We start from the raw sequence: 25,656 nt of genomic DNA on the forward strand, positions 1-25,656 counted from the left end.
CCCACTTTTACTTATGCTGTTCATTATTTATCTACAGCTGCTGCAGCGCCCTTGCCACCAGCATCTCCTCCACAGGACTGAAGTTCCTCAGATGACTGTAAGTATTTCTCCATTTTAGATATTGTAAACATTCCTTTAGAACCATGAATATAAACTAGGTGATAGTTTGTTAGGCCTAGTTCTAGTTCTATCAAGTATCATTAGGAGTGTATGACTAGCTTCATGTCTAGGCAGCTTTTAACAGAGAACAAAGGTTAAATGTCACTTAGACAAGTTTGTCCCTTGTGAAAACCTACAACCTTAACTGACCTTGATTCACCTTTCTTTCTTGTTTTGTGTAAACAGCAAAACAGTCATAACTTGATGAGATAACATATTTTAAATTTTTTAGCACTGTGCAATTTAAGAACTAGTTGCATGTTATACTGTTTGATTTGGTCAGTACTTACTTCTCTTATTTTTTTGGTCTCCTTCTACAAACACAGCCAGTTCCACATCAAGGGAAGCAGCCAGGCCACCCGAGGAACTTCCGAGCCCCCCAACACCGCCACAACCACTACCCCAACCCTGGCAACATCTCGAACATCTTCTTCGTAAGTTTTTATTTTCATTAGTTTGCTTTTTAAAAGGACAGTACTTTTAAAAAATGTTTGGACCAAACTTTTCCAGTTAATATATTATTTGTTTTTCCTCACCCGCCAGGAAGGATGCAGGAAAGCCTGGCGTCCTTGAACAGGAGGATGTCTGCCATGGAGCAGCACTTCAGGCTGGACCCTGCTCAGAGGCGGCCCAGGCAGCACAGGTTTAAAAAAAAAAAAATTGTATATATGTTTATATTGTATATAAGTTTTGTTAAATTATTATATTTTTATCATTGTTGGGGTTTTCACATGGAGGGAGATTTAAAAAAATAAAAGTTTTGTTTAAAAAAAAGAAAAGCCAGATTTAGTGAATTTGATTTTTATTTTAGTGCATATTTCACACATTTTTACAGCCTGGCTAATCCAATTCCATCCCTAAATAACACAAAAAAAGAAACCTTAGTTTTTACACAATGGTATTTGAACCATAAAATCTTGAACATGCTCTTATCCTACACAAACCTGTTTTGCAGGTTGGCCAGGTTTGCTCCATTCCTCCATTGGTCACGTTAGATATGAGTTGGGTATGTTAGATATGTCCTCTTCAAAATATATGTAATTGTGACATCATTCAAGAATACTTTTGGCATAGCATACACAGCTGAACACCTTAGTATGTCATTTTACCCAACAGAAAAGTAGTTGACCTATTAGCAAGCACATTAATCTGTTACAGACAAGTGTCAGAGAAGTGCAGTGTGCCATATTTGGTCCCTAGATATAACTAGATTTGTGTTCATTTAGTGACTTGATTAGAATCACTTTGACAAATGTACTGGAACATTCTTTGGGGGAGTAGATGGCAAAACTGCATTTGGAGCATACTTGGGCCGCATCAAAACAAACTCAGATAGGTATAGTGTCAAAGTGCGAGGGTTACTAACCTGTGGACATTGGGCAAACACAAAATGGAGATTAAGCTAATTTATACAAACAAGCATCCTCACACAGGATACCAACTCAAACCCACACTGGCGAGCTCATGGAGTCCTGAAAAAATTGAGTGAAAACTGACAGGAAGAATGTGAAGAATGTTCTCGTCTGGCACCCGACATCCACTTATATAGTTCAGCCAGCCCGGCCACGGGCGCGGCCCACTCTAGAAGCCCAGCCACAGGCGTGGCCCACTCTAGAATGTTCTCACCTGGCACCCGGCATCCACTTATGTAGTTCGGCCAGCCCGGCCACGGGCCAGGCCCACTCTAGAAGCCCGGCCACGGGCGCGGCCCACCCTAGAAGCCCGCACTCGTGGCCATTCAGGCCCCTAAATTGCAGGAAATCTCGTTTCGCAACCGGAAGCGATATCATTCACTGAATGTACAAATAGTCTGTGATGCCAACAGGAGAATCATGAGTGCACGCACAGGTTTCCCAGGATCATGCTATGATGCCTATACCCTGCGTCAGACAGCCCTCTACCAGAAATGCATCTCTGGAGAAATCCCTGAGGGCTGGTTAATAGGTAATGTATAATGTCGTTACTGTAATACAACTAAGAGTAGTCAAATCCTAAAGACACCTATTATGTTGCTATGTCCCTTTGCAGTGTCAGAATGCCAGGCTATGACCTATATTGTAAATATGTCATATTTTGTGCTAACATCTAATTTAGTAAATCAATTATAAATATTGTACAATATTGGGAGCATGGGGGAAGAACTAACTTTTAGATATTCCCGGAAGCCCTAGTCTAATTACTATTTTCACAGCTCACGGTACTTCAGTGTGGTAGTCAATAGTAACAATGTCTCCTAACAACCAAAAAGCAATAAAGTGACCGAAGAGCACAACCCTTAGCGACCTTTGTAAACAACTCTAGTGTTACACTGCATTCACAGAACACTAACTATAACAAGAACTAACATGTATTATGTTTGTCTTTTTCCAGCTGACAAAGGATAGGGGCAGCTTCCATGGCTTATGACACCTGTGCGTCACCCCCGGTCTGAAGCAGAGCATAATTACAACAAGGCTCTGCAAAAAAGCCGGGGGATTGTGGAGCAAACCATCGGGCTGCTAAAAGCACGGTTTCTGTGCTTGGCGAGGCCCGGTGGTGAGCTCCTATACTCACCATGGAAAGCTGCCCGAGTCATCATGGCATGCTGCATCCTGCACAACCTGTGCCTGCACCATGGGGATTCCTGGGACATTCCAGAGGAACTAAAGGAGGAGCCAAAGGTGCACCAACATCCTGCCTCTAGCTCCCAAAGCACAGCAAAGGGACGTCGAGTCAGAGCTGAACTGATCGCCAATGTCTTTACGCGTGAGCATTTATATTTGTTTACAATGGATGTATTACATATTTCAGCACATCATATTTGGGTTACAAACCAACCTAGGAGTGGAAGACATAGAAAGCACACGTTAATCGTTTGGGAAATGAAATAGCAGACGCATTTGTGTAAGAGCTGGACCTTTATGTGACACTTTACAAAAACACATTGCCAAACTAGGGCAGAGTGCAATTTAGTTTAGATTTGGGCAAGCATTGCTTATGCAGCCAGAAAAGCATGAAAAACACAATCCAGCAGCATGTGGTTACAACTAAAGCTGTCGAAGCTGTAGCTATTGGAGACATGAATGGATCAACGAGATTCCAATCCGTACCTACTATGTAGCAAAAACACATGAAACGGAACAGGCTTGGCGGAATCAGCGGGGAAAGAAGACCCTGTTGAGCCTGAGTCTAGTTTGGCATCTAGAGCTGGGTACTGGGCAGTGGGCAGGCAGCTGCAGTAATAGCATGAGGAGGAAGCGGCAGGCCCTGAGACATAGTGTGTATGGCTGTGTTACTCCTCCTGCTCTTACTGCTGCCACCTGCCCACTGGCCAGTATCCAGCTCTAGATGCTAGACTAGACTCAAGCTCAATAGGGTCTTTTTGCCCCATTGATTCCGCCAAGCCCGTTCCCTTTCATGTGGTTTCGCTACATAGTAGATACGGATTGGAATGATCCATTCATGTCTCCAATAGCAACAGCTCCGACACTGTCCATATGGGTGATGGCCTCAACCTCTAATGCCGTCCTTGCTCCTTCTCAGGGCCCAACGCCTCCTCCTCATGCTGTAACTGATGCCCAGTTCCCAACTCTGGATGCCAGTTACCAATGCTGCCCACGCTCCGTCTCAGAGCCTCTTCCTGCTCTTCCTGCTGCACGGCCCAGGCTTGATCAGTATGAGGCATCAGGATGCAGATATACTTCCGATGAGCCAGCTGATTCGAGTGGGTGGCATTTTTAACCCTGGAGCGCAGGTCGAAGCGTAAGTTAGAAATTCCCTTCTATGATGTCCCAGTGCACATTAGGAATGTGGTACTATAGCACTTCACCAGCTTTGAATCCAACAGACATGGACGTGTTGCATATCACCAGACATTTGGGGCTCAGCACCTCAGTGAGCCGAATAAACAGGTGGTCCAGGTTGGTTTTTCAAACTGGCTCCAAAAGGCCGCTGCTTCCTTGTACTGTATTGGTGCAGTCCTGAAAACTGAGAGTGTTTCACCGTTAGATAGATAGAGAGATAGATAGATAGATAGATAGATAGATAGATAGATAGATAGATAGATAGATAGATAGATAGAGAGATAGATAGATAGATAGATAGATAGATAGATAGATAGATAGATAGATAGATAGATAGATAGATAGAGTGTTACATACACGCAGCCAGAGTCAGGGTACCCTCCCTGAATGCATGCACAGTATAACACTTGTACTGAGAGACAGAAACACATATAGTTTGTATACTGTGCTGCATATTACAAGTGTCACCACTGAAGCTGCATACAACACACACAGCGCACTTGCATTTTTGGTGTCAACCCCCCCCCCCAATTAAAAAAAATCCAATTACTATACATTTTTACATTTTGTGAAGCATATTAGCTACAAGGTAAAAAAAGGTAATGCTTGGCTACATGCGCCACTCAAATTGCTGGCAGCAGCACGGGTAACTTTGGTGGCAGAAGGAGGAAAGGCAGCAGAGGAAGATCGAGCAGTTTGAGCTTGCTTCTTGGGCAGAGGTGGTCGCACAGAGCTCTGTGCTTTCACCAGGTGTTCACGCCAGGTTACCGGGTGGTGGCTTTTTAAATGGGTGCTCATGCAACTTGTTCCAAGTTTGTTTGGGTTTTTGCCTCATTTCAAGTGTTGAGCACACAGTTTGCAGATGACCAGTGTTGTCATCATCACTATGGACATTAAAAAATGCCCACACGGGCGAACATCCAACTGGGCCGAAAGGTGCCTTGGAGCTGGTGGTCGTGGTGGCGGTCACGGTTGTTGAGGCATAGCTGTGGTGACAGGCAGCTTCCGATGATGGAAGACTATGACTAGCCTCACTGGTACCTCTGGTACAAATCCCAGATTTGTGGATTTACAGCGAAATCTGAACCTGCCAGTGCACCGGTTAATTTGTGATGTGGCCACACATTGGAATTCCACCTTTTACATGCTGCAGCGGTTGGCTGATCAACAGAAAGCTGTGGTGGATTACGTGGCAGAGTCTGTTCATTTGAGACGTATACCTACACTACCTTTCTTCAGCCCTGCGGAGTGGCTGCAAATGTAGGACTTGTGCACTGTATTGTGTCACCTTTTGAAGGGGCCACCAGGATGATCAACAGAGATCAGGCCTGTGTCAGTGACACCATTCCCATCAAATGTCTGCTGGAACAGATGATGGTGGATCTCGGACATGACACAGAGCGGAGGCCGCATCAAGAGACGTTTCAAACATCATCTTGGACATGAGTGCCTACTAGTGCACCACAAATCCAGGAAAAGGAGGTGGAAGAGGATGAGGTGGACATTGCAAGCATGGCAGAAGGGGAGGAAGGGGCAGAGGAGGATATTGAGGGTACTTGAGCATCCATCCACCCAAACACAAGGCGCCATGTTCCGTGGATGGCAAGACAGGTGGAGGAGGAGGAGGACGACGACCCTGTGCTGCTGTTCGACCCACAGGAGTCTGGGTACAGAATTACATCAGCTGTGGGTAGTTAAAGCCACATGACAGGCTTCATCCAAGAGTGCAAAGCCAAAGATACACACATTCAACACATTAAAACTAAGACTGACGACTATTGGATTGCTACGTTACTGGATCCACGTTACAGCCTGAGATTTTAATCAACTGATCTTTCCCCAATACATGGGACCTAAAATGAAGCACTACCAAGAAGTGCTTGTAAGGGTCTTGTGCTCAGCTTTTCCGACTGCCAGCAGCAGCAGGGATCCCTATGGCAGTTCCACCAGCCATGGGAGCCAAACAACTGCTTTAAGCAGCGGTACAGGTCGGCATGGACGGCAGAGGTCGTCTAAACCAAACTATGCAGGCTTTTTTTCAGTAGAAGCAAGCTGCCAGTCGTGCAGCAATTGCCAATGACACTGAGCAGCGGTAGTCAGTTATGGTGCAGGAATACCTGAGCTCTGCATGGGACATCTGCAACCTGCAAAGCCAGGACCCACTGATCTAGTGGGTATCCAAGCTTGAGCAGTGGCCGGAGCTGGCAGAACATGCTATTCAGATCTTTGCCTGCCCAGCCACAAGTGTGTTATATGCAAGAGCGTTCAGTGCAGCTTGGGCAGTAGTGAGTGACAATGGGATTCGGCTATCCGCAGAAAATGTCGACCGATTCACTTTTATTAAAATTAATAAGGCTTGGATCGGCAATGACTTCAACACCCCCTCTGCAGAGTGTACTGATTAGTCGTCCACTGCTGCACGGACATCTCTATGGAAAGAGCACGTTCACAGCCTTTCGGCATCTCCTTCTACTCCTCACCCTAGTGGCCCTCTACCTCTACTCTGTCTCTGAGGTCAATAACTTGCAATGTAGCTGTGTAACTGGCTAATTTTGTTTTAACGAGCATCCATCAGTGATGGCCTTCAATGTTAATGCCCTCCTTGCTCCATCTCAGGGCCAACTGCTTCCTCCTCCCAGTCCCCAGCTCTAGATGCCAGACTAGACTCCAGCTCAACAGGGTCTTCTTTCCCCGCTGATTCCTCCAAGCCCAATCCCTTTCATGTGGTTTCGCTATATAGTAGGTAGGGACAGATTGGAATCTCCCTCATCTATTCATGTCCCCAATCGCTACTGCTTCTTCACTGTCCAAAATGCCCTCCTTGCTCTGTGGTGGTCCATCCTGCCGCAGCAACCGCTGCATCACCCAGTGGCACGCACCGGATTTAAGGCAGTCTAGGCTCCACCACCTCAGCCGAAGGGAGCTTTATGTCATTTCCATCTTCTGCTGGTACAGATGCTCCTGCTCCTCCTACTCCTAGTCAGTCATTCCGTTGGCAATCTATCACCGAAGCGATTGCCAAGAGACAACAGTATGCGTGCACTCATCCAATGGTGCAGAAGCTGAATGTGCTCCTGTCCAAGTTGCTGGTGCTGCAGTCCCTCCCTTTCCAAGTACTGGACTCTGCACCTTTCAGAGAACTGATGGCTTGTGCCAAGCCGAGGTGGAGAGTCCCAAGCCGTTATTTCCTTTCGAAAAAGGCAGTACCAGCCCTGCACAAATATGTAGAACAGAAGGTGGACCAGTCCTTGAGCCTGTCGGTGTCTGCCAAAGTGCACGGCAGCGCCGACGTGTGGAGCTGTAACTACGGTCAGGGACAATACATGTCCTTTACGGCCCACTGGGTGAATGTGATTCCTGCACAGCCACACTAGCAACTTGGCCAGGTGACACCGCTTCCGCCTCCACGTTCTCACGCCGCTGGTCCTGTGACAACGTCTGCCTCTGCCTCCTCATCCTCCACCGTGTCCTCAGCCTCCACTGCAGGGACAATTCACAGTGCCCCTCAAGCATACCACATGTGCAGGGCACGGCGGTGTCACGCTGTTCTGCACCTGGTTTGCCTGGGCGAACGGAGTCACACAGGAGAGGAAATGTGGTATTAAGGTCACATTCCCATTTATTTAGAAATAGTAAGGATGGGGGGGGGGTCTGTCAGAAGCAGCTGATAGGCAGTAGAAAGAGTTCCCCGAACGGGGCCTGTGGCCACGCGCACTAACTCCACTTGTGACAGAGAACATATAAATTTGGATGGTAAAGGGAAAGAATGGAGGAAATGATGCAGTTTTAAACTATGCCACACATCTAACTCTGGAACATCATGTTCAGCTGACAAGTCAGAGATATTCGTCCATTCTGCACCCCTCAAGACATGGGAGGCCCTAAAAATTCCCTGTTTCTTCCAAGAATGGAACCTGGGGTCAGATAGACCATGTTGAAACCCTGGATGCCCCAAAATCGGGGATAATGGTGAGGGGTAGGTATTAATTCCAGAGGTCTGGAAATGCTTCCATACAATATGCAGTTATCCCTATCACAGGGAGTTTGAGGATAGTGAGAAGTGTATCTGGTGGGGACCATATGGCCCCTGTTAATGGGGTACGAGAGATAGCTCCCTCGAGAGCAACCCATGGCTTGTGATCGCCATTTCTGCACCAATCAATCAAGCGCCCCATGTGTACCGCTTGCTGGTACAACAGATGGATCCGGAACCTGAGAATCTGTTGCCTAATGCGTGGGTTGTTCCCTCCCCAGACAAAGCAGAGAAACTCTTGCCTAAATTTGTACAGTACTTGTTGCAGGATATGAACCAGGAGAGTTTGGAGCAGATAAAGCAGACGTGGCATAATGTTCATCTTCAATACCTACCAAATCTCTAAATATCTACCAAACCAAGAGAATGCAGATTTGCCTTGCGGTAACAGGAGGAGGAGGGGCATGCTCCGGTGTCTATGACTGGCAGCTAGACGTTTCGGCTCCCCGCGAGCTTCACTCGGCTCCACATGAATAAATCTTGCAGTCACAGCGGTTTAATACAGCGGATTTAGGACAGAAAACCATACAGAATTTACCCTGTGCAGCAGGATGTTTGGAAGAGCCGCAGGAAAGACTAAAGATCGAGGGCCGCAATCCAAGACCAAATGTCCACAGGTTAAATCAGCTGAGCGCCGGGAATCTTTGCATATGGCACATACTCCACAGAGGGAAATCCCTAGGAGACAGACCGATGGATCAGGTAGGAGGTCGGACACAACATTACAAGGGGGGAAAGGAGCAGTATGCCCTACATCCCCTGATGTTCCCCTAAAAGTTCACTGTGATCTAGGTTTACAAAACTTGGAGACTGCTTCTCAGAACCAATCTCTAGTACATAGTTCTGGCTCATTCAGTCCTGTTGACAGAGAATCTTTGATATATTATAATCCTGCAGCACCTATACCTGTAGCTAATGGATTTGAGACTTAACTCAGGACACTATGAGGCTTGGGGAGTAGGCTGAAAGCAATTGAACAGACACTAGATAACACTACCTCCAGAGTCTCCCAAATATGAAACAGTTATCTTTGTTGGAATCTCAAATGGAGGAGTTACAACATAAAATCGATGATATGGAGAACCGTTCAAGACGTATACATTTTCGAATACGTGGACTCCCAGAGACCTTTAAGGATATTACAGCTGTTGTTAGGCAATTTCTCAGAAATATGTTGCCAGATTTATCTGATTGTCAATTGGAAATTGATAGAGCCCACAGGGCATTAGTGGCTCCTAGAACAGATGGGGCTCCTAGAGATATAATTGTAAAACCTCACTATTATGCTACTAAAGAGGCACTAATGAGAGTTACAAGGGAACAGGAATCAGTCCTAATGGAAGGCATCCCAGTCCAAATCTATTCTGATCTTTCCCTGTTCACTATAATACGTAGAAGGGAATTAAAACATCTCCTTTAAGTATTGGTAACACATAAGATAAAATATCGCTGGGCCTTCCCTCTTAGACTGCTTTTTCAACTACAAGGGAAAACCAATTCTTTCACCACTTTTCAAAATTCTTCAAGGAACTTACTTTACTGCCGGCCTCTAGCCTTGTGATGGCTCCTTTAAATGATGATCGAATATCATTATACCCTCTATGGCAAAAAATTGGCCCAGTTTCTAAAAAAGCAGTTAAGGCTTAGTCTACACGGACTGTTTCCCCAGCAAAAAAAAAGTTTTAAAAAGTTAAAATAAAAGCATAAAAACGCTTATAAACGCAGTAGGAACGTTTACATGCCTTTTTACAAAACGTCCATGTAGACCCAGCCTAAGTGCATAAAAACGCTTATAAACGCAGTAGGAACGTTTACATGCCTTTTTACAAAACGTCCATGTAGACCCAGCCTAAATAACAGTGGAAGAAGAAAAGGAATAAAGAAAGAAAATTGGGGAAAAGAGGGAAAAAAGAAAAATGTAATAATATATGGGAGGTTATATACCTCACAACAAGTTCTCTTTGAGATATTAGGTGCCTACTTTCACTAAGTTGTATAAAATTATCCTAATATGTCTATTTGACTGAAGGGGTATAGGTACTGGGGGTGTGATATTTATCTGTTTTCTGGCTCTATTAAATTGATATTTTTGAGGTTATTAATAAGTTCTAAATATGTTCTAAAGGAGATAAATTAATCTCTTCCTTATTTTAGTTTTTGATCAAATTGATTGGAGGTCATTTAATGGAGAATAACTCCCTAAGGGTATAAGGAGCCAGAAAGCAAGCTGGGTAACACATGCCCTCTGAAACCTAAAAGCTAGAGAGGTTCTGACAATATGTTGGACCCCCGCTGGATTCTCCCCAAACATTTGGGCAAAAATATGTTCCTAAGACTTGTGGTTATCGGGCCGTTCATACCCCCCTGACTTCACAATAGGGGGATTGGCCAGATTTCCCTATTTTTTAGTTTTTTGTAATACAGTTTTTGATTTTTTAGTTTTTTTTTCTTTTTCTGTCTGTTTTCTTTTGCATTGTGTAAAGCATCTATTTTGTCTCAGGATACTGGTAATTCTTATATCCTTTTTTTTTATTTTTTCCTATATTCCTGGGTTCCTAAGCTACTGTATAATACTACTGTATGCTAAGTGAACACAAACAATTGCAGCCTTTAGTGATCCTAACACATATTGTGCAAGGCTTCAACTCCCCCATCAAACAGGTGAAAGCATTTCAATACTACAACTCCCTAAAAGTGAATATACTTGCACTACAGGAAACACACTTCTCCTGTAACTCCATACCAGGTTTATTTTAAAGGCGTTTTCCACTTTTGTTTCATGCAACATCTGATCCAGAAGGTAGATATATATTAGTACGGGGGTCAATAAATGGTCAATTAATTACAGTAGTTACTTATTACGCCCTTAATGAGGGCCAAAATTGAATTTTTTGCGGGTTTGATACATAAAATAAACTTGTTTACACAAGGGTCACTCATATTGCTAGGTGATTCAAACCTAGCATTGGATCATGGGTTAGATAAAACAAGTATACCTAAATATTGCTCTCCTCCTAAAAGGAGTTATAGGTTTTCTACAATATTGAAACAAAGTGATCTGATATCTGGCGAGAAGTAAACCCATCCGAAAGAGACTATAGATATTATTCTGTGGCCCATAAACAGTATTCACGGATCAATCACATCTTTTTGCATTCTAGATTGATCCCTGTAGTCCTATATGCGAACATTCTCCCAGTTCCCTGGTCTGACCATGATCCAGTAATGGTTCATTTAAAGGGCATTCAAGGTAAGCGAACTAGAACTCAATGGAGAATTAATTTAGAGATTATTACAAGAACCAGGAACTCAGACTGAGTTTGGAAATTTGATTCAGGATTACTTTGAAATTAACTTGCCGGAGGATACCTCCCCAGTTAATAACTGGGAAGCACATAAAGCGGGCATCAGAGGTGAGCTATATAAAATAGGGGCCCGGCAAAAAAAGAGTCGGGGAAAAGCTTAAAGATTCTAAACTGAAGAAATATCATACTGTACAAAAGCAACATAAATCTGATCCTATATTGGATCGTCTCTCTCAAATTGATTTACTACAAACTGAATTAAATTTATTACTTACAACCAAAGCAGAGAAATCTTTAATTCTGGCGTCCCATAAGTATTATATTTGGAGTGATAAACCTGGGAAGTTATTAGTAAACAAATTGAATCCGGGACAAAATAATTTAAGTTTGCCCAAGATTAAATCAAAGGATGGAAAGATTTCTCATAATCAAGAGAAAATTCATTAGCTTTTGAAGATTTCTATTCGTCTCTTTATGGGAAACAAAATAGAGTATCCTTGAGGGTTATGGAATCTTTCCCTAATACCCTTCATATTCCTAGACTTAATCCTGATCATGTCCAGATTATGGAAAAACCAATAACAGGAGAGGAAGTTGTTAGAGCACTTAAAGGGTTAAAAAACAGTAGCGCTCCTGGCCCAGATGGTTTTTCATATACTTACTATAGAACCTTTTCATCTCAATTAATTCCACATTTAGTTATGTACTTTAACTCTTTACGAGATGGAAACTCCCTTCCCAGGGAAGCTAACTGTGCATATATAAGCGTAATTCCGAAACCGGGTAAAGACAGTACTGATGTGTCCAACTATAGACCAATTTCTTTGAATAACTGCGACCTAAAATTGATGACTAAAATACTTGCAAATTGTTTAAGCTCTTTTCTGGGAACATATATTCACCAAGACCAGGTAGGATTTATGCTTGGCAGACAAGCCTCAGACCAGACAAGACGAACAATAGATTTGATCTCATTAATAATTTGGATGGTGGTAGTAAAAGAGAAGTCATGTTGCTAGCTTTAGATCTGCAAAAAGCTTTTGATAGCGTATCTTGGCCATATATGTTTAAAGTTCTATCGATGATGGAATTTGGTAATTATTTTCTAAATATTTTAAAAGCCCTTTATGATAGACCTGTGGCAAACATTTCACTAGACAGACTTCTTTCATATGACATTAATATTAAGAGAGGAACGCGACAGGGATGTCGTTTATCCCCCTTATTATTTGCTCTTGTAATAGAGCCGCTAGCGATTGCAATTAGAGAACACCAAGACATCAAGGGTAAAAAAAGCTATACGAGGGAACATAAATGTGCTCTTTTTACCAATGACATAATGTTATATGTTTCTTCCCCTCATATTATATTACCTAATGTCTTTAAAGTATTTATTAAATTTGCCGTAATTTTGGGTCTTCAGGTTAATCGGTCAAAATCTCAAGCTCTTGACATTAACATCCCAAAGACCCAGATAAAATGCAAAGAAAACTTTGATTTGTGCTGGGAAACCAAATCACTTCAATATTTAGGTATACAGCTGACCCCTGACTATCGATCTTTATTGCAGGTCAGTTATACTCCCTTACTTAAAAAAATCTATTCAGATCTTGTTAAATGGACCATGACCCCCCCCCCCCTTGGCGGGGACGCATAGCAACAATTAAAAAACATGTTTGTGAAGGAAAGTATTTGTGAATAGATTATATATATATAATTGTCCAAAAATATACATTTAGATCCTAATCATATATGTCACTATCAAACACAAACTTTTTGGGTTATTCTATAAATATGTAAAGCTAGAGTACCTGTATTTATTTATACTGTTGAAAGATATTTATCTATTGTTGTTACAGCTATATATTGCTGATATAATGTGTTATTACTGTATGTCCTTCAAACTGTATGCACAACTTGATCAAATAATCTTTTGTACATGTACATAGCAATGTGGTTACCTAGGCTTTACCCGGCTATTTATACTCCTCTGTCCTTGACAGGGGGTGGGGGGTGGCCGCTCCCCCGTGTCCAACCGACTTGCGGGGACGGGGGCACCCACTATCCTGTGCGTGCCCCTTAGTTTTGCCCCACACCTAATCTCAGTGTGGGGCTTTACGTCCCCGCATATCGTCTTGTCACTATGACAGGCTGCAGCGCTGAGCCTGGATTAATCGGGGGTCTGCCCTCCTCTCCTCCCTGTTGAGTGACATGGGCCGGAGGGGGCAGCGCGATGCGCCGGCTTTTGGGCTCCACGTCATCCAGCCGGCTGCTGGGGATTCCACAGACGGTGGCTGCGTGCACGTGCGCTGTGGGGGAGGTCCTGAGAACGCCCTCCTTTAAATGGAGCGGCGTTCTCTTGATCTCCCTGCTCCTCTGCACGCCAATCACCAGACACCACCAGGATTCTGTCTACCTGACATTTGCTAATACTTTAATCTTACCACCAACACCCTACATACCTGAAGGCTATTAGTCTTTGTATATCAAGGTAATATTTAACATTTTATTACTTTAGAAGATTTTTCCTAAGAAAACAATCTATTTTTCTATTACTCTATTACTCAATCTATTACACATTTTCTGAAGGTATAAGTGTATTTTATATCTATTTTCTAGATATTCAATCCTTTCGCATACTTGTCACTACATTGTTCTCTGTGCTGAGGAGATGTTCATCATTTTAAAACACTTGCAGTAAGCAGAACTCATTACTCCACAAGAATCATGTGAGTTTTAACATACTAGTTAAACAGTAAATGTGCTCCCATTGAATTATGGGCAATTTATATATTTTCCAAGAATGTCCTAGGAAGTTTTTTTGGGGGGAAAACAATACTCTCCTCTTCAATATATGGATAGGCCTGTTCACCACTCATTTATATATAGATATATACTATATGTTTCCACAAACAGTCGATATTTAAGTAAATATTAGGATACACAATAATAGTATAATCAATTAATAACTATATCTTTATTGATCTAGATACAAATATTACAAGTGCCAAACACATGTTGCCAAACTACTACTCCTGAGGAAGCCTAACAAGGCGAAAGGCGTCGGGTACAATCATCAACCTGATTCAATCACTATAATTATGTGGCAGTATTGTATTTGCTGTGCTGAGATGAATTATGTCTAGTGCCTCTTAAGGGCAATATACCAGTTGGTGGACCCCAAGTTTATATTGTGGTCCAACCTTAAAATTGTCAAATGCACTTGATCATACGCTGTATTTTGTGACCTCTTGTATTTCACCTTGTATATTTTTATGTAAAATATTCATTTTTGTATGTTAAATTGTATACTCAATATAATTCTCTTTTTTGTGCAAAAAACCCTGCTTTTCTTTCCTTCACAAATAAGTTTTTTGATATGTTACATTAAGGTTTAGCACATAGTTCTTTAAAGAACTTTTAATAATTCAGATTTCCACCAATACCTACTACTTTAGTTCTAGCAACAATTAAAATGAATGTTTTACCACGAATACTATACTTATTTCATACCCTCTCCATTGAGATACGATTCACTACACTGGCTACCGTACAGAGGAAGGTTATGCACTTTGTTTGGGGGCTAAACGAAGTAGAATACATAGTAAAACTATGTTAACCCCCCATTCCCAGGGAGGCTTGGAGGTCCCCTCTTTTAAACATTAATATTTAGCAGCTCAAATTTCACAACTTTCTTTATCCATTGTAATAGGGATGAAACCATTATGGGTGGAGATAGAGGACTCTGCTCCCATTAGAGGCAATATAATGACCCTGATTTATAAAAGCTCACCAAAGCTGGAGGGAATACACTTTCATCAGTGAACCTGGGTGATCCAGCAAACCTGGAATGGATCCGGTCCAGGATTCAAAACATTTGCTAGCAAATACCTCAAGATTGTTTATAGATATTTGTAGATATATGTGGATAGATATATATGTATATATATATATAAATATATATATATATATATATATTATAATATATATGTGTGGGGATGTTGCTGATCTGTTTCTCTTTGTCAGACCACCTAGGGTTTACAAGGAGTTCCAATGACACTAGAGACATTAGACAAACAGATGCCAGAAAACTGATTCAGTTCCCATAATAATGAAGCCTGAGGCAGCAGGAGTTGGATAAGGGCTGGACAGATGGGTGGGATTGATGGTCCATCCAGACCTTTTGGTGACAACTAAAATTAGATGACCCCGCCTGGCATTACCTGCAGCTTCCCATATCAACTTAGCTAGGAGGCCTAGTAAATTTCTGAAGTTACAGTAACCAATCCCAGTCTAGGGGGAGTGCATCAACCAATAGTCATCCTACAGATTACATCCAGTAACCAATCCAAGAGCCTCAAGGATACCTAATAGGAATTACCTATGTAAAAATGGGAACTCTCCTGCTTGCTGTCCCTCTTGCTTGCTGGCTCTCCTTGTCTACTGAGTGTCTCATTAGGTAAGCTGGAATGGAATCCTCTTCTGAGGGAATCAGGCTCCTGGGGTACCCATCGACATCTTTACAGGTAGCTATAAGACATTCCTGAATTGCATTCCTATATTGTTTAGTACATGTCCATGTTATTATTGTTAAATTGTTTTGGTGTATTGTACTAAGCAGTTATTAGATTATTACAGGGGTTACTACTAATAACCTTATGTCCATGTGCTATATATATATCAATGATTGAAGTTCCTATGTTTAGATATCAAACAATATTGCTGTGTACTTTGTTTCACGTTGTTTTCTTAATTAAACTGAGTGACTGGCTATCATTTGTGCATGAACCTTCTTTTATTGAATATACATATGCATTGATAGGGGATATACCATCCATATTTATGCAGATAAATATTCCAAAATCAACAAAATCCATTTCATGTTTTCTGACTCACCCAGCTTCACTTCTGAAAGTGTATTCTCCCCAGCCTTGGTGAGCTTTCATAAATCAGGGCCTGATGTGGATATCTAAGGAACATAGGCAATATCAAAGATGTCCTACATTGAGACATTCCCTTAAAATTTGGGATAGACAAAAGTAGAACATAAATTTGTGTTTGCTCATGTTCCTCTCTCTCCACTTTGGCATAACCCGAAATTTACCCCAGGATGTAACTAAAGTGCATTGAAATGGTGGATTGGTAAAGGAGTCAAAAGGATTAAAGACATGATAGATACTCAAAATATATAAGTTTTGAATATCTTACTAGTAAAAAAGAACTCCTGTGTCAAGAGTTTTTTCAATATAGACAAATCTGTTCATTCATTGAATCTAAAATTCGGTTGGCTCCTAGGCCACTACAACTTACTGCGTTTGAAAGGTCTTGTAGATCACTGGCTGATATAAAGGGTCAGATCTCAATTATATATAATATATTAATGACCTATAATTATAAAGTGAATAATATGTGCAATTGGGAGAGTGATTTGGAATTGTCGCTCACCAGGGAGGAGTGTAGTGGAGTCTCCTTTTCGCTTTTATAGATCTTTCTTAATTCCTCTTTGATAGAAGCTAACTACAAGGTGTTTTTAAGGTGGTATGCAGTACCTGAGAAGCTTGCTAAATGTAACTCCCCAATCTCTCCATGGTGCTTCAGAAGTTGCAGAGCCAATGGTTCAATGTACCACATGTGGTGGTTCTGCCCCATAGCCAAAAATTATTGAAGGGAGATATTTGATATCATATCCAGGGTTTTGGACCACGATAGTCAATACTCGCTGGAGTTAGATCTATTCAGTAAGTATGATTTAGATGCTGCTAAAGCTACTAGGAAATTGCTGAAGTTAATGTTACTAGCAGCTCACATCACTCTAGCAAAATCATGGAAGTCAACAGCCATTGTAGTGAATCATTTCTTTCTTAAAATGAATTGGATTATGGTAAATGACAAAATGACCCACATTATTACAGATAAAATGGGCAAATTTAATAAAATATGGGACCCCTGCAAATTATTTATTGGTACACAATAGAAATTTGATTGTGAACTATTAGGTAAAATATTCCTTTTTTATTTATTTTTTTCCCTCCCCCTATTTCTTTTTTTTTTTTGTGCTGTAGTGAAGATAGGTTAACGCACTAAGGAGATTCGAATTTCACTAAGCTTACTCCTTCAGGGAGTAATTATTCACTACGTTACAATATTATAAATGATCACAGTTTAGACTCTATTCAGAAAAGTAGCATAAAAGTTGGATAAATTTAAAATATTTAGAAGATAACAATAGGATTTTGAAAAAAATAGATGTGTATTTATATTCCACAAATTAATTGTCACTGAGTATAAATAAAATTATTATATTTTGGTTAAGTTTTGTCTTAATAATTCATTGATTAAAAAGTTTTTCATTACTGATCACAAACAATTTAAATTACTTTAACACAATTTTAATGAATATATAAACTTAAATTATTTGGAAAATAACAATTGGGTTCTAATAAAAGTAGATGTATGTTAATAACTTATTAGAGTGTTTGTTTTTTTTTCTTTTTTCTCTCTTTCCCTTTTTATATTCCCCATTAGTCTTGTTTTCGCTTCTCTTGTAAATTTACATTTGTTAGTGCTTCACCACAATGAACATATGTAATGAATAATATTCATTTCAATTCTTATTTAATTTTAATATTTCTTTTGTGTTTCTTTCTCTGTTCTGTATATTTCATTGTACTGAAAAATTTTGAAATTTAACCACTATTGCTCATTTATCAAGGCAGGAATGCGGCTGGCAAGTGAAGGCGAGTGTACTAGCACTTAGCTCCAGATCCGACTCCGGCTCGCAGAAATAGCCCTCATATATATGCGCACTTGCTTGATAAATCAGGCCCAATAACTACGTCTTATTTTCCTGGAACAACGGGCACGGGGAGGCTGATTCTTCATGCAAAATCGGACGTTCTCTCGAGTATATGTGTATTCGTATTCGCGATCAAAAATCAAAGCCCTTCAATCGATTTATCAACCAAATTCGAGGCGCTGGCGTATTCTAGCAGAAGTTATGAACTGAAATGATCTCTCCGCTCGAGACGCGCATCCCCAGCAGTTTGACACTGGCGAGCTAACATTAAAAGTCAATTCAAGTCAATTAATGATTTTAAAAATCATTATTTCACACATCTTTCACTTAGCCCCCCAAAAAAAATGTTTGTGGTGTTCAAATGTTTAAATCATCTAAATGAGCTAAGAAATAAGCATATTTTAAAATGAATTATTTTTTTCCAGTTAGGCAAGAGTTACCTGAGTTTAGCTGCTCTACATAAGCCCCTATCCAAACGCATACAATGCCTGACCTGAAGAGTCGCCTGGTGGTAAATACAAGCGACTTTACGCAGGCTAAACCTCGGCTTTGCCACCGGACTAGATTTTCCTACAAAAGTCACAAGCACACACGTTCTTGTTTGCTTCTATAGATATGTATATATATATATATATATATATATATATATGTATATATATAAATATATAGTTATATTGTGACACCAATGCAGGATTGATTGTGGAAGGGAGATATATTTGTCTAAGATTGCTCTCCCATGTGAAGTAGCAGGTGGAAGACTCTCACATATGAGGTAATTAATGAAGAATCACTGAGGGTGGGGATATAACATAGAGCCAGGTGCTCAGTCAGTAGCTCTGCTTGGAGACACAGACAGGGGCTCTGTGTGAGGGAGCTCTGCTGAGAGACACAGACAGGGGTTCTGTGTGAGGGAGCTCTGCTGAGAGACACAGACAGGTGTTCTGTGTGAGGGAGCTCTGCTGAGAGACACAGGTTCTGTGTGAGGGAGCTCTGCTGAGAGACACAGACAGGTGTTCTGTGTGAGGGAGCTCTGCTGAGAGACACAGGCAGGGGTTCTGTGTGAGGGAGCTCTGCTTGGAGACATAGACGGGTGGTCTGTGTGAGTGAGCTCAAAAGTGAGTAGAAGGTTGCTGAAAGCTTGGTTTTGAGCTGTAGGGGAGAAGCCCTCCAGCTAATAGACAGGGACGTCTGATGTATAGTAAGTGCCGGACAGGCAAGGTTTTCTTTATCTGCAACCTTCAATAAACCTGGCTGCAAGCCAGCTTAAGGCTGATACCTCGGTGTGTGATCTGAGTTGAATGAACCAGACAAATGTCCTTTGACCCCAGCAAAGGCGATATATATATATATATATATATTAATCAAATTATATATATATATATATATATATATATATATATATATTGTGACAGCTGGCCAAATAAATCATAGGGTTTCGTCCAGGATGACAGGTACATTTGCCCCAGCTGCAGGTTATACGCAGAGTATTTTTCTGTTTAGTCAGTTTTCCTTTTAACCTGAAGGTGGGGTTTGAATTACCAGACTTCCTGGCCAGGAGGGGGAGTTAAAGAGGCCTGGGTATGATCAGGTGTAACTGTCTCACCTGAAATGCATCCTGGAAATTAGGCTGGGGATATAAACTCCCAGCCTGCTTATTCCTGTGGCTCTGTCTTGGCTGGTGAGCTGGGAGGAGGTCCAAGGTGAACTGTGAACTGTGAGTAGAGAAAATGTGGAGCAAAAGCGTATTAACCAACAATTGCTGCTAGGTCTGGAAAAACCGGAGGCCCACCACAAGGAATTGTTAGAAATACAAGCATAGAGCTACCAAAGAACTGCCAAGAGGAAAAGTTGGCCTAAGGAACAGTGGGCAAGATTAGTGGTCCCGCTGTTATCTGGAGAGTCCCAAAAAGCCTATTATGACCTAGAGCCGTCGGAAGCAAGCGACTATGTCTGCCTTAAGGCAGAAATACTGGCACGGCTGGGTGTCACCCTGGCTGTCCGGGCCCAACGGGTGTATAACTGGTCCTATCGAGCAGGGAAACCTCCCAGATCCCAGATGTATGACCTGATACATCTAACAAAGAAGTGGCTACAACTGGAGCTGTCGTCAGAACTGCAAATTTTGGAACGGGTAGTCATGGACCGGTTCCTAAGATACCTCCCTGTTTCCATACAAAAGTGGGTGAGCCGCTGCCGGGAAAAAGGACATATTGCTGCAAATTGCCCTGTGGTGGATAAACCAATGCACTGTGACTTTCTCGGTGGCAGTTGACAGTCTCTTTTTGCCACCATTTTATGCCCTGCTATATGAGGCAATGAAAAATATTGATGTGAATGTTTATGAATAACAAACCAATTGTGGGGCTGTTAGACTCAGGTAGTGTGGTAACGCTGGTAAAAGCTGAGCTAGTGGTTACAGAGACCTTCTGTCTTTAAACAGTGGGGGTAACATGTACACAAGGATACTAGGGAGTATCCTGTGACGTCAGTGTCATTTGAAACCTCCCTAGGTAAACTGTGTCATCAGGTGGGGTTGGTTCCCCACTTACCCAAATTTCAGGAACTCTGGGATCACCCACCCCACGCAGTGCTGGTATCCTCAGAGCATGAGGCTACTGGGGAGTCCTCTGATGATTGTGGGGGCACTCCGGAGTTTCCTTTGTCTGTGCTAGCAGGGGAAACAGTTAATCCTAGGGAAGACTGGCAATTTCGGGGGAAAGCCAGCAAACCCTGGAATTCCGTGACTTACAGGTACATAGAGAGAACTTTGTTACAGAGCAACTGAAAGACCCTACACTGTTTAAAGCCCAGGAGAATGTCGTAAAAATTGATAAGAACCTAGTGCACCCAGACGAGAGGGTTGCATTCCCATACTTTATTATTGAAAGGGACCTACTCTATCGGGTGTCACAAAGTGGGGCGGAAACCATTGAACAGCTAGTGGTACCCAAGCCATACAGAAAATTGGTGTTAGATCTGGCCCATGGGCATCTCCTAGGGGGACATCTGGGGTCTGAGAAAACCAGAGAGCGAATAGTCCAGAGGTTTTATTGGCCAGGGGTCGCCAAGGAGGTGGAGATATACTATGCTTCCTGTCCTGTATGTCAGTTGTCTGCCCCAATGGCACATTTACATACCCCTTTGGTTCCCCTTCTCCATCATTGAGGTCCCATTTGAGAGGATTGCCATGGATATAGTTGGCCCATTGCTAAAGTCAGCTAGGGGCCATCAATATACCCTAGTCATAATGGACTATGCTACTCAGTATCCTGAGGAAATTCCTCTCCGAAATACCTCTGCTAAAACCATAGCCCGGGAGCTGTTCCAAGTTTTCAGCCAAGTAGGAGTGGCCAAAGAGGTTCTTACTTATTAAGGAACCCTGTTTATGTCCCGGGAGACTAAAGAGCTTTGTAAACTCCTAAAGGTGATGCAGCTACGCACATCGGTGCATCACCCTCAAACAGACGGCTTTGTAGAACGTTTCAAAAAAACTTTTTAAACTGATGCTGCGGAAGGTAGTAGATAAAGAAGGGAAAAATTGGGACTGTGTACTCTCCTATTTGATGTTTGCTATCTGGGAGGTACCCCAATCTTCAACCGGATTCTCTCCCTTTGAATTAATATATGGGAGGCACCCCAGAAGACTGTTAGATATTGCAAAGGAAACATGGGAAAGTGAAAGTTCCACTCAGAGAAGTGTCATTGAGCATGTGGCACAAATGCAGGACAGAATTGCGCAGGTAATGCCCTTAGTTAAAGAGCATCTGGCCCAGGTGGCGCAGCAGAGAATTTATAGCGGGGGTGCCCGTATCCCTACTTTTGTCTCTGGGGATAGAGTTTAGATACTAGTTCCCACGGTGGAAAGTAAATTCCTAGCCAAATGGCAGGGCGTAAATTATAGGATTAGCCAACTTGGTAGGCAGAAACCAGAGCAAATTTAACATGTAAATTTGTTGAAACCATTGAAAGAAAGTGAAGCATTAACTGTGAGGACCACGGCGCTACCTGCTTGGTCTGACTCTGTAATCCCAGAAGTCTGGATACCAGACACCTTGTCAAAGAGTCAACAACAGGAATCGAGAGGTTTTGTGCTACAAAATAGGGATATGTTCTCCAATTTGCCTGGACAAACTTCCATGGCTACACATGATATTATCACCCCTCCAGGCGAAAGGGTAAGATTAAAACCCTATCAAATTCCTGAAGCTAGACGAGAGGTAATACGTCAGGAAGTTAAAATAATGCTTGAAATGGGGGTTATAGAGGAGTCCAATAGTGATTGGTCCAGCCCAATTGTGTTAGTTCCTAACCAGATGAGAGCTGGAGATTCTGCAACGATTACCGTAAGCTGAATCAGATCACAAAGTTTGACACCTATCCTATGCCCCAGATAGATGAACTGATTGATCAGTTGGAGAATGCTAGACACATGACCACCTTAGATCTTACCAAAGGATATTGGCAGATACCCCTATCTGAGTCAGCTAAGGAGAAAACTGCTTTTGTGACCCCTGACGGAGCATTCCAGTATCGAAATATGCCCTTCTGACTACAGAATGCTCCAACTACGTTCCAGCAGGTGATAGATAAAATACTCCAACCCCATCAAAAATATGCTGCGGCCCACCTGTATGACGTAATGATTCATAGTGCAGATTGGGCCTCGCATTTAGTAAAGGTTCAGGCAGTGCTAAACGCGCTAAGGAAAGCTGGGTTTGTTGCAAACCCTAAAAAGTGCGCTATTGGGCTGGAAGAAGCCAAATATCTGGGGTACACCATTGGAAGAGGAACAATAAAGCCGCAGGAAAAGAAAGTAGAGGCCATCCAGAATTGGCCACGCCCAAATAATAAAAAGCAGGTTCGTGCTTTCTTGGGGATCGTCGGTTATTATAGACGCTTTATTCCTCACTTTGCATCCCAGGCTGTTCCCCTGACAAATTTAACAAAAGGGAAGGAATTGGTAATGGTTAAATGGTCCCCAGAAGCAGAAGCTGCATTTGGAGCATTAAAGAAGGCTTTGTTTAGCGAGCCAGTGCTATATTCTCCTGACTTTTCTAAGAAGTTTTTGGTGCAGACAGATGCGTCCGATGTCGGACTAGGAGCAGTTCTATCCCAGGTTCAAAATGGGGAAGAACACCCTATTGTTTACCTCAGTCGGAAGTTAAAGGCCAATAAGTTAAATTATGCTACGATTGAAAAAGAATGTTTGGATGTGAAGTGGGCACTTGATTCCTTGAGGTACTATCTGCTAATAAATGTCCCTTTAAAGTGGATGGCCCAAAACAAAAAGACTAACAGGAGGGTTAAAGATGGTTCGTAGCCCTCCAAGAAGTTAGTTTTACTGTCAAGCATCGTCCTGGTGTACAGATGGGGAATGCCGATGCTTTATCTCAGGTTCATACCTACTTGGCAGCCTGTGTCCCAACCCTAAGGTTGAAACAAGAGCGGGGGGGGGGGGGTATGTGACAGCTGGCCAAATAAATCACAGAGTTTCTTCCAGGATGACAGGTACATTTTCCCCAGATACAGGTTATACGCAGAGTATATTTCTGTTTAGTCAGTTTTCCTTTTAACCTGAAGGTGGCGTTTGAGGTACCAGGCTTCTTGGTCAGGTGGGGGAGTTAAAGAGGCCTGGGTATGATGAGGTGTAACTGTCTCACCTAAAATGCATCCTGGAAATTAGGCTGGGGATATAGACTCCCAGCCTGCTTATTCCTGTGGCTCTGTCTTGGCTGGTGAGCTGGGAGGCGCCTGGTCCAAGGTGAACTTGTATCAGCTGTGCTCTGAACTTTGAGCATATATAAGGATGTTATCTAACTGGCATTTTTCCTTTGTCTTTTTCTTTTCTCTTGGAGGGGGCTGTTGTTTTGTGTGTTTTTCTAATTAATCTATGTTGCTGCATTTGATAATTTGCTTACCATTTGGCACAATAGCTGCTTTTGTTTTTAAACTTTGAATGTTTCTATGTCCATTTTGCAATTTTGAAGTCAATGTTAATGCTATGTTATTGTGTTTGTGGCCATATTGTTTTTATCCAGTTTCCCACCCTTGATAGGTCAAAATTGCACATTGGTTTGTTAAGTAGTTTTGGAATCCAATTTTCTTGGGCCATTTTTTAACTAACTTGGCTTTTTATGGAAGTGTGGGTTTACATGTGTGTGTGTGTGTTTTTTTTTTTTTTTATTTTGTCATGTAAATTTAGTGGTGTATGTGTGTTTTCTATTTTTTATTGTGACTTTTTAGCAAATAGGTTTATTTTGAATAAAGTTTTTTGAAAAATGTTGTAGTTTGTTTTTGGTGGGTTTATTTTTATGTGATCTCCTTTATAAGGTCCCAGGACCTACAATTTAAAAATTCAGTTATGTTTGTTTTTAAGCAGTTCCCTTCTATTGTTTGTTTGACTGGCTAAAAACAGCACAATTGGCCCAATAAAATCCAGTTTGATGCGCCTAGTTGTGCGTCAAACCTTAGGAGTGTGATGCGCATTGTTGTGTGCCAAGGCATAACCGCTATGTGCGCGTGAACTTTGTTCTATCAGTTGAAAAATTTTCCAGAGATGGATCCTCATTCTGGTAACTTTTTCTTTTTAGGTGTTGTGAGGGGTTATGCTCAGGATCGCCTTTGCTGGGGTTAAAGGACACTTGTCTGGTTCATCCAACTCAGATCCCACACTGCGGTATAAGTGTTAAGCTGACTTGTAGCCAGGTTTATTGAAGGTTGCAGATAAAATAACACAACAGCAAAAGAAAACCTCGCTTGTCCGGCACTTACTATACATAAGACGTCCCTGTCTATCAGCTGGAGGGCTTATCCCTATCAGCTCAAAACCAAGCTTCCAGCAACCTTTTATTCACTTTTGAGCATTCATTTACACAGACCAACATGAGCTCACTCACACAGACCACCTGTCTGTGTCCCCAGGCAGAGAGCTCCCTCACACAGACCACCTATCTGTGTCCCCAAACAGAGAGCTCACTTACACAGACCATCTGTCTGTGTCCCCAAACAGAGAGCTCACTCACACAGACCACCTGTCTGTGTCCCCAAACAGAGAGCTCCTGACTGAGCTCCTGGTTCTATGTTATATCCTCACCCTCAGTGCTTCTTCATTAATTACTTCACAGGTGAGAGTCTTCCATCTGCTACTTCACATAGAAGAGGAATCTTGGGCAAATATATCTCCCTTCCAGCTCCAGTCCTGCATTGGTGTCACAGTGTATATTATTTTGCTTCATGTGCACTCATGTATGTACATACATGCATATGTATGTATGCATTTATGTGTGATCATATACATATATAAGAGAAATTATAGGAAGAAATATGCAAATAGGATTTTTTAGGCATATTGCTTAACATGCTTCAAATTGAAAACGAATGAAAAAAAAATGGGGGGGACGTCTCCCCATTCAAAACCTCTAGTGCTCTCTGATTGGCTCAGGACAGCATTATTCGTGGTAATAGGACTTGACGACTGGCGTGTATTTACGCGCATCGAGCATACGTGCATTTAATAAATGATAAATCAGGCACAATGTGTAAATAAATACTTTTTCTTTAACCACCTGGGCGTTACACTGA

The 25,656-nt window shown here is 42.0% G+C and overlaps 2 long non-coding RNA genes across 2 annotated transcripts in view; both read left to right on the forward strand.

Annotated features, from left to right (window-relative positions):
- The window catches only part of LOC140338535 (uncharacterized), a 1,407-nt gene extending 697 nt beyond the window's left edge, over nt 1–710 (forward strand). Inside the window, exons 2-3 of the long non-coding RNA XR_011922266.1 lie at nt 38–97; nt 486–710. This is a non-coding gene — a long non-coding RNA (uncharacterized lncRNA). The remainder of the gene's footprint in view (nt 1–37; nt 98–485) is intronic.
- Nucleotides 711–13,609: 12,899 nt separating this feature from the next.
- Nucleotides 13,610–17,155, forward strand: LOC140338367 (uncharacterized). Its single transcript, XR_011922240.1, has 3 exons — nt 13,610–13,770; nt 13,899–14,008; nt 14,269–17,155. It is a non-coding gene; the product is annotated as an uncharacterized lncRNA (long non-coding RNA).
- Nucleotides 17,156–25,656: the final 8,501 nt, after the last annotated feature.

This window comes from Pyxicephalus adspersus, chromosome 9, assembly GCF_032062135.1.
Source record: "Pyxicephalus adspersus chromosome 9, UCB_Pads_2.0, whole genome shotgun sequence".
In the NCBI taxonomy this organism is placed as follows: Eukaryota; Metazoa; Chordata; class Amphibia; order Anura; family Pyxicephalidae; genus Pyxicephalus; species Pyxicephalus adspersus.